A 13,732-nucleotide genomic window follows, 5' to 3' on the forward strand; every position below is an offset into this window, starting at 1 on the left:
AGACCTTTCACTGCACTCAGGTACCCACACTTGAAGCGAAGTAAAAGCAAGGTGACTGACAACTCTCGCGGTGCGTTCAGGATGACTGGGAAGTTTCTGTACTGAGGGGAGGATGTGTGTTTTGCGTCTTTGTCGCTAAGCACTCATCGCCGTGGCATTTCTGCACTTCAAACAAGTTTGAAGACTTTGTGTTTCTTTCCTCTGTTCAGTCTGTGTATACTTATTTTTTTAAGCAATACAAACCACTGCAGTATTTTCCTATACGTAATGATGTTTCAATATAGATCCAGTTCAGATGAGCTTTTACATTTGCTCATCTAACTTCACCTTGATAATGGACTTTTGTCAATTTGAACACATTTTTTTTTTTTTTTTGTATGATTTTAGATTTTTGTTCATATAAATCCAATGTTGCTTATCTTGATGCACATTCCCCTTGCAGACTTCCTTGTCATTTACATGAACCTTTAATTGTGCAACATTTTTTCCAAATATTCTGCATCACAAAGGATTTTCAGACTGTCATCTCCTCATGCATCTTTAAAGGTGGATGCATCACTACCTTGCCATTTCCCAGTCACCTTGAATGCATCTTTGGAGAGACCCTTTGGCCACAGAGGCTCCCAGTTTGGGAGTTGAGGGGACCCTGAACATGGCAGGTTAATGTAACACAAATAAAACAAATATCCTTTTCATTGTTTCCTAATGAGCAGATGACAGATAACATCTACCAACAAATTTGCTCCTTGTTTCTATCAAGCAGGAATGCCAAAACAAAGCAATCTTGATGTCATTAATACTCAGGCGTGATAAACAATGAATGAATGTTTTTTTTTTTTTTTTTCCACATTTGTGTTTCTCTTCCTTTTTCCTCCTCATTTGTCAATTTTCCAAATAGGATTCATTGCATAGAACGTTGGAGATGAGAGGTCGCCTCTTCTGCCCACTGCATTTCTTGTGGTTGAACTCGTGTGTTTGTTTTGTTGTTTGTCTTTTTTTTTTTCTCCACATTGGATGATGGTTGTTCAATACACGCATACAGAACCCCCACACACATACATACGTACATACAAACATTAGGAACAGAACAATATAGAAGTGACTTTGAGGTTTTCTGCGCCGGGAGGCATGCGAAGGTTCCCAGCGAGCGTTCACACACAGACAATATACAGCAGAAGTTGGTTGGTTCGTTGGTTTCTTGAAGGCCTCATAATGTTTGGGCCGGACAGAGTGTGTTTTGAGTACCGTACCGCAGATCCCACAATGCACTGCAGGAGCAACAGCAGGGAGAACACTGACCTGAGAAGTTTCCGTGACAATTGACAGTCTTAGAGAGAGGGTCGGGGTTGGGTTGCAGGTCTGGACGCCGCCATGATAGAAAACGAAAACAAATAAAAAAAAAAAAAACAAAAGGCGAGTGACTTTGTGACACAACCAAGTGTGTGTTATCTGGTTCTCCAGTCACGTTAGTGCTGATTTTTCTCTTTGACACCATTTCAGAGTGTGCTTACACGTGCACTGTGCACATTTGACAGAGTGAAGACACATGCTGATGTGTAAGGAGCCCGGCTGCGCTTTGCAGACTCCGATAAACGTCTGTCTCGGAAGGTCAGAACAATCACATCGAGACCCGAACCCCCCGGAGGCGACACCGTCAAAGTCCATTTCTGCGGCGATGTGTGACTGGTCTGCTTTTCAGTGCCTCTCTGCTGTCCTGCAGTGCTTTCACTTCACATCCCAGCTAGCTCGTATGAGCAGCAAGTCGACTCCGATCCACTGATTGGCTTATAGAGGACATCAACGTCTCACGATTGGTTGGAGGGGAAGATCTGGGCAGTACCACACTCTGTTTACAGGTGAGGTCCTGTTCTGATGGTGTGTTCAGTTCAGCTGTAGTACGTTTTGTTGTTTTCGTCAGACTCGAGTGGTACATCAGTGGTAAAATAGACAGACGGAGGCAACACATTCCTGATCCACTAACTTTTAAAATGACACAAGATTGTGCTCTTTACTTTCTTACTCTTATGCTATTGCTTTTATAATTACTAATCGTAAATTAAAGAGCCAGAGTATCAACAGAGGATTGATGATGGTAGCAAAACATTAAAAAAACGTAAATTAAAAAACAATCCAAAAAAATAATACAATAAATAATTACAAACATGAAGTGAATCCAAAAATATAAATTAATCTTAGTGTGGCCAGTGTTCCAGCTGATAGTTATTACGTAAAAAAGGGCACGATGAAAATATGCATTACTGTGGGTAAACATGGAGTAATAAAAATATGTCACTTTTACCTCAACATAAAAACAGTAAAAAAAAAATGATTAAGGCGACACAGTTAACCTGTAACATAAAAAACAGACAAATTAAACAAACATTGTAAAAAAAAGAAAACATAATGAACAAATGATAACTGCCTACAACAACATGAAAAATATCTGAGACCCAAATGTTGTGGAGCACTTGGAGAAACACCATCACCACAAGCATTGCAGGTAAATGTTGTCTTAATGGCTTTGTAATGGCTGAAAAACAACCCGGCCGCGTACGGCTTCATTTTAAATAATCAATCAAAACTTTCCCTCCTTTCTGGAAAAACAATGGTTCCTCCTCGTCCTGTGGCCAGATTCCTGTGTTGTCACTTCCTCTTCCTTCCGTGACATCTTTCGTCTTCGTCATTATTTTATTTCATCTATTTAAAACGTGTTTTCCAGTGTCTTTATGGCCTCTGTTAAGTAATGATGAACAGTGTAAGGTCTTGGATATAAAGTTCCATGCATTCCAAATTCCTATTTTTTTTTCCCACTATACACTTCTTTAAAGACATGGCAAGAAGGTCGAGGAAAGGGTAAAGAAGAAGGAAGAAAGAAAAAGAAAAAAAAGAAAGAAAGAAGTCAGCATTCAAAAAAACGCAGGGAGATGAGGATTAGGGAGTTGAAAAAGTTCCAATCTGGAATGTAGATAGAAACAGAGCAAACCATGGAAAGAGAGACACACAAGAAAAACATACTTGTTTTGTGTGTCGGTCATGTCGCTATAATTGTCTTATTCATTCATTATTGTAACTCCAAATTACTCCATTCCCTTCCTGATCGGCGGTGAAATGAGGGGTCATTAGTAGCAGAAAAACCTGTGAGGAACCTCGGAGAGTTCAATTCCTTTTTTTTTTTTTTTTTTTCCACTTTTGTTTTCCTTTGGAAAGGTGAAAGGAAAGGGGAGAGAGACTTTGTTGTTGTTGTTGTTTTTATCCCAAGTTTGAGCACAGGAGCATGGACCCAAGGATCCCAGCATGCCTCCATGCCTGCGGTAAAGCTGCGATCTCCTCTACACTGTGAGTAACAATAACAGACTCTCATAAAAACAGTGGAGTCGTCAGCGTAGTGGAATAGCGCAGCATCATCGGTCCATTCACTTCCACTGAAGCTGCGGTGACAAATCAATAGATGGCGCTCATGTCGCACGAGGCAAACTGCCCTCCTGTTGATTCTGCATGTCTTCAGTGGTTGTGGTGATTTTCAGCGGTCGCAGTGGAGCTCCCTCTGGTGGCGTGCAGGCAGAACAGCAAAATCAAGGCATGCAGGCTTGTTTCCTTTTTTTTTTGCCTCCCATTTTTCTTTCTCCATAAGCACGTATGAGTGGAGGGTGGCGCTGCTGTAGGTTAGTTTTAGGGTGTGAAGGTTGTCAGAGCAGCAGTGGTGTTTGGTTCTTTGGCTGGGGAGGCTGGAGGGGTGGGGTTACTGCTTCAGAAGATGGAGTGATCTGTGTAAAAAGAAACATTGGTCGGGTCAAATTTTGCATAAAACCTACCTGACAGAATATAACAGAATAGATGGGAAAGGTAAGAGAGAGAGTGAGACCAAGTCTCTATATTAAACCTGCTTGTGTGTTACAAATGTAAAGTTTTTAAATTTATTTTTTATTAATTTTTTTTACACAATCAATTAAGTATAGTTTTGTGAATGTCAGAAACGCATTTTTCAAATTTAGTTTTCAAATGGTTCACATTAACAAGCCTGATTAGAAATGAAATAAAAAAAAGCCTATAAATTCTAGAAAGGTGCAATAAAAGTGCAATACTGCAGTTGGTCACTAGATGGTGTAAAACCCTAAGAAATACATGACTACTCCTTGCATTAGTGTAAAGTGTGGTTTACTTATACAAAACAAGTCAAAGCAAAGCTGTCAACTGAAAGACCCTGAAAGACAAGGCACACACACACACTTCCTCCTGAAGAAGAAAGCCTCCTCAGTCTCCAAGCACACCTCCCTACCCTTCACTGCTGCTGCCCTCCTAGTCATTACCAGTGTGTCTACACTAAATAAACCAGCTGCTGCTTTGTGCTCCCTGCAGTACTGTGTCCGGATTGATCCCTAATATGAAATAATGCAATTTAATGTAACATGCCGTCACATGTAAAACAGCTAGGACAGTTTGCTAGGATTTTGCTGGCTGGATAGAGTGTTTTAGTGTAAGCAGATTGTAAATTGTTGGTTTACATCAGATTGTAGGTTTATGGTTTAAGTTTGTATTAACCAACATCCAAGTTACCTGTGTTTGCCTTGCATTAACACTGAGGGACTTTCTAAATAATTCCTCCTCAAAGGTGAGCAAAAAATGCAGCAGGACTGCAGCGAGACATGTAGAAAGTGGGCCTACATTGTTGCTAGCAAGTGGAAAACCAACACTTTGATTTCACAAAATTAAAGCTGACATGCAAATAACACCCACATAGCATTATCTAAACAGTGTGAAGTTACCTAGGTCTTACATGGACTGAGATCCACGTTGGAGCAGCTCCTGCTCAGGCTTGAAATATTCTCTGTGTGCACTAATTTGGGGCTTGCCCTCATAAAACTTTTCCATTAATACGGTGCAAAACCAGGCCATGAACTTTTTTCCTGTATGCTGACACACTGCTTCCAAACACCACCTGCCTTTAATTCACTTTTGCTTGAGACAACGGTGCACGGAGATTCAATTGGCAACCTAACCTAATGGTAACCAAATGTAATCACGATATACTTCAAAGAGATTATTTAAGTTAGTCTATCTAAAAAAATAATGAAGTTTCTTAATGACAGCTGTTTTCTACTCAAGTCCTCATCAAGCCTCTCTCCAGTTGCTTGAACTTTGTGTACATAAGAGCTGAGGGTCATGTGTGCAGTTGGTGGCATCGATTAGCGTTTAAAGCCCAGCCCATGATGGCGTCTGTCTTCTGTCATGTATTTTTTTTGTCATTGTCTGGCCAATGTTCTCTGCTGTGTCAGCCTATTACCATCAAAGGAATGGGCTGACATTGTTAGACATCATTAACCTGTGATGTTCAATGCAATCCTGCAGTATTTCCCTATTAAGTGCTGCAATTTACATTTATGGTGTATCCACTTTTCCTCAACCTGCCTTGCCTACTTCTATTCCAGTTAATGATTTCCTACATTTCTCAAAATGCCTTTCTTTGAATTTGTTGCATGTAGCTGTTGGTTTTATATGTAGCTAGAGGGAGGAATAATGAGAGAGAAAGAGTAATAGTGAGGTTTTGCGACTCTTTCTCAAAACCTGGCGTGTCTTTTGGCTGCACCGTTTTCTGGTCTGTTGAAGGAACAGTCGCCGCAGAAATCGATGGCTCATGCTCTTTGATTCTGAGGAGCTGAAACAAAAACCTGATCTTTACCGTTGATGTAAGCTGAAAAAACATCTGCTTTCAAACTCCGCTGTGGCTACGCTTGAAATACCTGGACGCCATGTCATGTCTAAGACTGCAGAAATAAGAAAAAGGCACAACCAAAACAACAACATACATACAGGAACTCATGCAAATACATTTATGTATATAAGTGCATTTCTATTTACAAATGCAGATTTATCACTGATTCCTATCTTTTCGGTGTTAAACGGTGGATTTTCTCTTTAAGAGGCAGCAGGAGACGGAGGCCACAGATATTCCTGACGTCCCTAGACACCGCGTCCGGCTGACACAGCACCTGTCGCCGCAATGGAAAGGCCGCATGTTTTAAGTCAGCTGAGCGCTGTGGCTCTGCAAATTAGCCGCTCAGCAAGGTGACGGCGGCCATGTTTATATGGAAACCTCAGGCGCACAGGGCGTCTGTTAAGCACATTTCGGTTGATTTGTTTGCACCCTGGTAGCAACATTTCTCCCAAATGGATATATGTTGCACTCAAGTATGAGAGCCTTCTGTTTTTCTCACCCAGATTGCTTGACCCAGATTAAGTGCTCCAAACATCCTGTATATTTTCACGACGTCCAGCACCAGACTGCCAGCGAACACATCCCCCAAAGGGCTGATGCACAACACACATACACACACAAATATACACTGACATTTGTGCATGCACAGACACACACACACACAGAGCTGAGTCACTGAGCAGAGACAAGAGAGGAAGAGAGAGAGAGGAAAACAAGAGTAAGAAGAGAGCATAGAGGAGAGAGGGCGGGGAACAAAGAGACAGACTGGTGTGAGGAAGAGAAAGAGAGAGAGAGAGGGAAGAGGATGAAGAGGGGAAAGCAGAGATGTTTGACAGGGACAGTGTGGAGGGACACAGAGAGAGAGAGAGAGAGAGAGAGAGAGAGAGAGTTGGCTCTGCAGCGGTCACATGAGGCGGTTAGTCAGCGCATGGCTGCACAGCGCAGAGAAACACCGACAGACAGACAGACAGACAGACAGACAGACAGACACACCGACCTGCGCCGCCAAACACTTTCTCTTTCATGGCACATATGCAACACCGTGCAAGCTAGGAAACACAAGAGCAACGTCAACGTCTGTTCAGCCCCCAAGGCCCGACACACACTTCAGCAACACTGCACTGTACAAAGGCAAAAAAAAAAAAAAAAACACCGTCCTCAACTGGAGAGGCAGCAGTTTTTCAAGTGAAGTGAGAAAAGCTTACATGGGTTCCTAACACCACTGTTTTTTTTTTTTTTTTTTTTTTGGCTAAATATCTAATAAAGCGATACACACTCCCACTGTTCAACTCACATAGCAAAATCCTCAGTTAATCGGAGCTATGTTTCACAAAATGAGCTAACGTCTCTGTTTCAGGGGGCTTTTGAAGTTCGAGTGAACTGAGAAAATGAAGAAATTACAATTTTTAAAAAAGTTTTTGCACCAAAATCCCATTAGTTCTACATCCTGGAAATCTGTAGTGGTGTGACCTGGAGTAATCATATACCACCTATCAAACAGAGCCGCCTCTCTCTCTATTATTGATCTCCTGTTGGTTTACACTTTTCAAAGCTGCTTCTCTGCATTAAGCCCCGACCCGACATCCTGTTTTAAAAAGAAATACATCAAATTAACGAAGCAAGAGGCCGTCAAAATGCTGTTTCATTGTGATTTTGAAGGTGGCATCAACAAAATGAGACCGCTGCATTTTCCACTGTGCACCACAGCCTGCTGGATTGATTTACAGCACAAGGTGATATTACCTTTATGGCACAAAACAGCAGGAGGGCGCTGTGCTTGCAGTGGACATGGAGCTAAAGCTGCCACAGTTTCTGCCAACAGCAGATGGTGGAGGCTGATGGAGAAATTATTTCCAATATTTTTCATCCTCTCAGTGGAGCCAAACGTTTCAAAGAAGCAGCAACACCCTCCCTCTTTGTGTCAGGAAATAACAGATATGAGCTCTTAATTTTGAGAAACACCAGCACTCCCAACACCAATCATCACCACAACAGCGTCACAAATCGTTTACACATATTTATGTGCTAAAATGTCTTGCATAATACTTTTAAATGTTAAAAAAAAAAAAAAAAAAACTTTCTGGAGATACAAGGTTTTGCACATCGATGCGACGCTATAAATAGGCCAGAAATCAAAAAAGCCAAATGTGGAGTTGTTAGTTGAAACCAACTCATGTGAGCAGTAAATCAGAGCAGATGGTTGGCGACGGCGTGACACAGTTCGGCATGTTGAAGCTGGAAGCCGCTCCGGCAAGTTTTCAGCGGTTCCTATGGAAACTGTAAAGCTTTGTGCATAAACACACTGATGTGTTGTGCTGCTGCAGTGTGTGTGTGTGTTGTGTTTTGTGGTACATTTTATTTGTATATTAGGTAATTACATAACACTATTTCTGCACTTTCACTCTTCATCGTTCCTCTAACCGCTTTATATTTAGGTGCTCCCTTTTGTCTTTCTGTCTTGTGGCCGCTCAGACACACAGCATTTCTGTCTTCTGTCACTCCTGTGATATTTCTATCAAAGTGTTAACAAATAAACCATGAAATAAATTAATAAATCTAATCCCCTGAGCATTTCAAATTTTAAATACCACCAACCTAAAACGGTTTCACAGCCGGTACGAGGGAAACAAACCAGGCGGTCTGAGAGACGACTCAATTTGTTAGGCTCCCTGTCTCGTGAGGATTGGGGATGAAACAGATAAACACTGATGTCAGCTCACACACCTTCCTCCTGGTTTCTTAAACTGAGAATGAAGAGATAAAACTGGACTGGAGGCCTGTTTCTGACCAGGACATCGATGGCGTACATGTTTTTTTTTTAGAGCCAAATTTCAGCAGAATGGGGAATTGTTGCAGCAACAGTCACAAACGACACATTAATTTAAAAAAAAATGAATGTAAATTAGCGACTTAATTAGAAATTTGATCCTATTTGGGGTTTTGTGTTTCATTATCTCAGTGATAAACTAGTTTAAAATCAGACATAATAGCCCATCATTCTGTGGCGTGCCGCCTTGGCCTGAGCCAGCGGAGCCAGATTGACTTGTGCTGACTCATTACATCTGACTGGCAGCGCTGACTGCAGCCTCTTGACTCACACAAGCCAAATGCCACCGATTTGCAGGAGCAGGCGACACTTCTCCGGCTGCAAGAGCACAAAGGGAGCGATGAAATTGGCTCCGGGCTGCGCCGGAGGAGCCAACAACAGAGGCCGCTCCTGCCTCCTCGGTCTCTCAGGTGTCTCCACATGACAAAAACGGTGAAACGTTGTCAAGAACATGTGTCTCGGGACAAAAGAGCCGGTGTGGACGGAGCGCTAAAATAGCCTTTTCAAGTCGCGTTAAGTGGCTGATTTTTTTCCTGAGACAAAGCATGACAAGGGGTATATAAAATAAACGTATAGTAAAAGCAATAAACAGCCGATTTAAGATGCACACAGAGCAAAACGTCCTCATGTGGCTTTTCCCTGCAATGCAAAACAAGTGAGAGTTCAAACCAGGTCCTCTTCAGTGTCAGACCAATTAAGGTTATGGCAACACATCAATATTGGCCTTTAGTAAATACAAGATATTGGCCACTGAGTAGGTGCAGTGGAGTTTCAGTCTGACAGCATTTCCTCCAAAATAAATTTAAAGAGGTTGAAGGACAAAAAAAACCCAACAAAACTCTGAAATTCATGACTTCAGCCTCAATATATCACTGCTGGCCTTCAACAAGGCAGTTTAACCTTAAAGTTAAACAGTTAAATTAAAAGTTAAATTAAAGTTCACACAGAAACACAATAAAGTGCATTAACAAAGTAAAGTATGGGTCTACACACTTCATGCAAAACAAATATGACTCCCAGGACTCCCTGGAAGAGGAGATCTTGTACCTTCCTGGCTAAATAAAGGATAAAAAACAAACTGTACTCCGTCTAGACACAATTAAATCTAAAATTACTAAAAAAAAAAAAAAAAAAAAAAAAATCGCAAAAATAAAAGTATATGGAAAGAGCAGTAAATGCCACTTGTTACTTCCAGCGAACCCATGTGGGCTGTGGGCTGTGGGAAGCCTGGTTGTCTCTTTATTTTACGGCTCACAGCAAAACAACGTCACGTCTGAGCGCCCGTTCACCGTTCAGCCACAGTATCGATCACACCTGATCATGTGAACGGATCCAGGCTTTAGCTCAACACACCGGCCTGGTTCACAGAGAGCCGGGCGAACGATGAGACACGATCACCGCCACCCTCAGCCTCCGTCTGAGCTTTGAGACGGTGAGCAGGAAACTCAGAGAAGGAAACTAAACGCAGGTAAAACAGAGGAGAGATTTGAAAGCGGCGACTCCCGGGAGGAAGCAGAGACTCGACACGGCTTCAACTCCTGTTCGCAGATGGTGTCAAGAGTTTTATCTCATTTACTTAAGCAAGGTTTGCAAGTTCACAACAAGAAACTCACACTCCTGCAGGCCGTTACAGGTTACGCAGAGATTTATGGATTTTTTTTGGCGTCCTGTTGCATCATGAGATAATTCTCATTGACTCTCAACAGCCTGTGTTTTAGTGTATTTTAGATAATTATATCTTAGGATACAATTAGGGTGAGCCAGGGCAGCAGAATGACACTAAATAATAACACCAATAACAGCATTAGTCCTGATAATCATATTTATGTCAATCAATGTCAATCATGACAGTCAATGGTTTTGCACTCATGTTTTCTTTTTGTGACAATCACTAATAATACTTGATATAGTAATTATAATACCAGTAATACTTTTCAGCTGTTTTTTAGTTTTTTAGACACACTTTTTAAATATGGAAAGTTTGTATATAGGCCTACTTTATGTTTTTGTTCCCTTTTAGGATTCTGGTGATCTTGAGCCAACGCTGTTTTATCTGCGTTTTTAAAGCACTTTGAGCTACAGTGCTGTCTGAAATGTGCTCTATAATAAAAATGTATTTGAATTTGACACTATCACACTCACACTAATCACAATAACAACTGAAGAACACGAATATCTATATGAATCGAACTCTTCTAGCCTGTTCTTCCTTCTGTGCTGCCTTATTAACCTATAATACAGTTCCTCAGCTGTAGGGTTGTGCTCTTCTCTAAAAGTAGAAATGGTCTCAGTCGGCCTCCACTGAAGTGAAGATGTGCTCTGGGTTTGATACTTACTGTCTGGCCTGCCAGAGAGAACAGGGCGCTCTCTCTGCCAGCGTGTGCTCAGGCCTGGGACATGAGGTATCCTGGGGTTTCCAGTCCGTGTTGGCTGCAAGAGAGAACGAAACTTCAGTGGATATTTCTCACACTGAAACAGCCAATAGTGTGGTTTTGCATATAAACATATACTCAGGGGCCACTTTATCAGCTCCACCTGCACAATCTAATCCACTCCAATACAACTGCTGTGCCATAAAGTTTCCTTTCCTGCTGCCTATAAGCCTCAGCTTGTCTTGTTGTCACAGTAATAGAGGTGTTCATTCACTTCTGTGTTTGGCGTTGAGCTCATAGTTAGTGCTGCTGTTGGGCTGGACTGCATTTCACTGACAGCTGTTTCCACTATTGTGTCCCCCCTCATTGTTTATAAAAGGGGAGGACAAAAAATGAGAAACACCTCTCTGTGTAATGTAGTCCAGTAGCAGACCTCTGCAAACTACAGCCTCAATAATAAACACAGAATTAAAGTGACACATTCTCCACCATGTCAACACAAACTGAACATTATAAATTGTCTTTAAAGGTAGAATTCATGGCAGAGCTGTTGTATTGAACTGCATTAGACTGGACGGGTGGGCCTGATAAAGTGACACTGAGTTTACCTTCATAATTTATTTGTGATCACTCAGTAGCCACAGCCGGAGCTTCATGTTTTATAATTTATGTTAACAAAAGGACTCCGAATTTCCTTTAATCCCTCATACTCTGGAAAAGAAAAGGGGCAGCTAAATACTGAATACGTGCGTTCTGGTTCAGTCATCAATACTGACACTGACCTACTCCTGACCTTACCTGAGCAGCAGTCTGTAATCCTCATGGGACTATAACCTTGCTCAAAGGATAAATACTGAAAACTATCTAACAGCAGCAATTACTGTGATCCGACACGACAGGCAGTCGCCTCCAATCTGTCACAGGGCTTATATCTCTCCTGCACAATACACACTGCAGAGCAAAGTTAAATTACACTCATTTTGGTGGAATTTATCGTTCATACTGGGTCACAATTTTTCACACTTTAATAGACCACTGCTCTCAAACCATGTGCCATCTAAGGACTGGAGTCTGCAGGAATAAAATATACAAAACATGTACATCTGGCTTCAGTTCACCTTGTCAACCCTAAAATACAGAGAAGCAGTATAAATAACATATTTAGCCAAATTCCCACCCCACCCACACCCCTGTAGGATCACAGGCTATAGATAACATTTAGATGGAAGAGGGAAAAATAAAAAGATAATCAACTTTATTAAGTACTCAAACAAGAGAAAAGGAGACAAAAAAAAGAAAAGGAAAAAACAATAAAAGGGATAACACAACATTTATGGGTTCCATCCTAATCTTTATTGGGGATACTTGTAACATAGAGAGTCATAAAAATCCAGAAGGGGTCTCTGTATCTTCATAAAGATTTGAGAGGACCTTTTGGGCATGCATTTAATTTTTTCCAGCTTTAGGAAATGCATAACATTCTTTACACAACGAAGAAAGGGCAGTGGAGTGTGCTGCTCTCATAAGGAGTTTAGTGAAAGCTACGAGCATGTTGACGTCCGCAGGTTTTGGTTTTGTTTGCTGCTAAAGTGACTGATCAGCTCCAACGAGAACCCGCCTTGAAACCACCGTGAGTGAAATTACTCGCCAACTTGGACACTGTTTGCCGCGCAAAGTTTCAAAGTAAAAGCTGCGGTACTCACCAGTATGCTCAGCTCTCCTCTCTCTGCTCGTCTCTCTCTCTCCCTCCTTCCTCTCTCTCTCTCGTTTAAGGAAAATAAAAGCGGGGGAACTTCATAGGTTTTTCTGGTACAAGGCCCTGTGACTTCCTCATGAAACATTTACACACTCCTGCAGAGGCATGGGGACATACACAGGTTTCCGTCAGTTTCATATCTAACAACAACACATAGTTCCTTTTTCTTTCATAACTTGCCAAGACACACTGATGGCAACACAAATGGCAACAAAATAATTTACAACATGAGGAAAAAGCAGGACTTGTTCAACGACCCATTTTGCAGAGCCGATATAAATACACATTTTCTGAATCGTTGTTGTGGTATAACGGTAGTTTCAGAGATTTAAACCGTGATTCCACTCTCGCTGGTTCTATCGGCCAAAGAAAGTCGGGCAAAATTTCAGTCGAGTAAACCAAAGTCGAACACTTCATCGAGGCGAGACGTGAACCACCAGCCCAGTTGCCAGGAAAAAATGGCATTTTACATTTCTGCTAACAAAGATACATGAAATTGTAACGTTTTCAAGTTTAGTGACTTCGTATAAAGCCGGCAAAAACCGCCACAGTAAGTGGAGTGCAGACCACGGCTCACATCCCGTGCCAATCGTATGGCTAACCTTAGCTCGCTAACATTATCTAGGTAATGTTAAGTAGCTCATATTAGCGAACATTAGCTAATGTTTCATAACGATAACTGTGACCTCTTCCTAACTGTAACCATGACGACTTATCTTTTTCCTAACCTCAACCATATAGTTTTGGTGGCTAACGAAGCTAACGTAGCGAAGTACCTAAAATAGCTAATGAGCTAACGTTAGCTAGGGTGTTGATATGCAACGTATTTCTGGTTCAGTAACACTGATTTCTTGATTTGCAGAAACTTAAAGTGGCAACATTTTATTCTGGCGCCCGGGTTGCCCGAATAGGTTTTTGAACGGGCATGAAGAAGACACGAGGCTTTCTGCAGCGCTAAATACGCGTAAAATGCGTAAGCTCAGGCAGCTGTTGTGGTTCTATTCCTTGCTAATTTGATAACTGCTAGCTCTGTGAAGCCCTAACGTATGTGTTAATAACTATTA

At 41.6% G+C, this 13,732-nt stretch overlaps 1 protein-coding gene across 1 annotated transcript in view; it reads right to left on the minus strand.

The window, feature by feature from the left end:
- Window positions 1–299: 299 nt before the first annotated feature.
- Window positions 300–13,732, minus strand: part of bsna (bassoon presynaptic cytomatrix protein a) — a 192,735-nt gene continuing 179,302 nt past the window's right edge. The window contains 3 exon segments of the mRNA XM_030056314.1: window positions 300–3,764; window positions 10,877–10,970; window positions 12,616–12,763. The gene's annotated coding sequence lies outside the window, so the exon portion shown is untranslated.

The sequence above is a fragment of the Myripristis murdjan genome, chromosome 7 (assembly GCF_902150065.1).
Source record: "Myripristis murdjan chromosome 7, fMyrMur1.1, whole genome shotgun sequence".
Taxonomy (NCBI): Eukaryota; Metazoa; Chordata; class Actinopteri; order Holocentriformes; family Holocentridae; genus Myripristis; species Myripristis murdjan.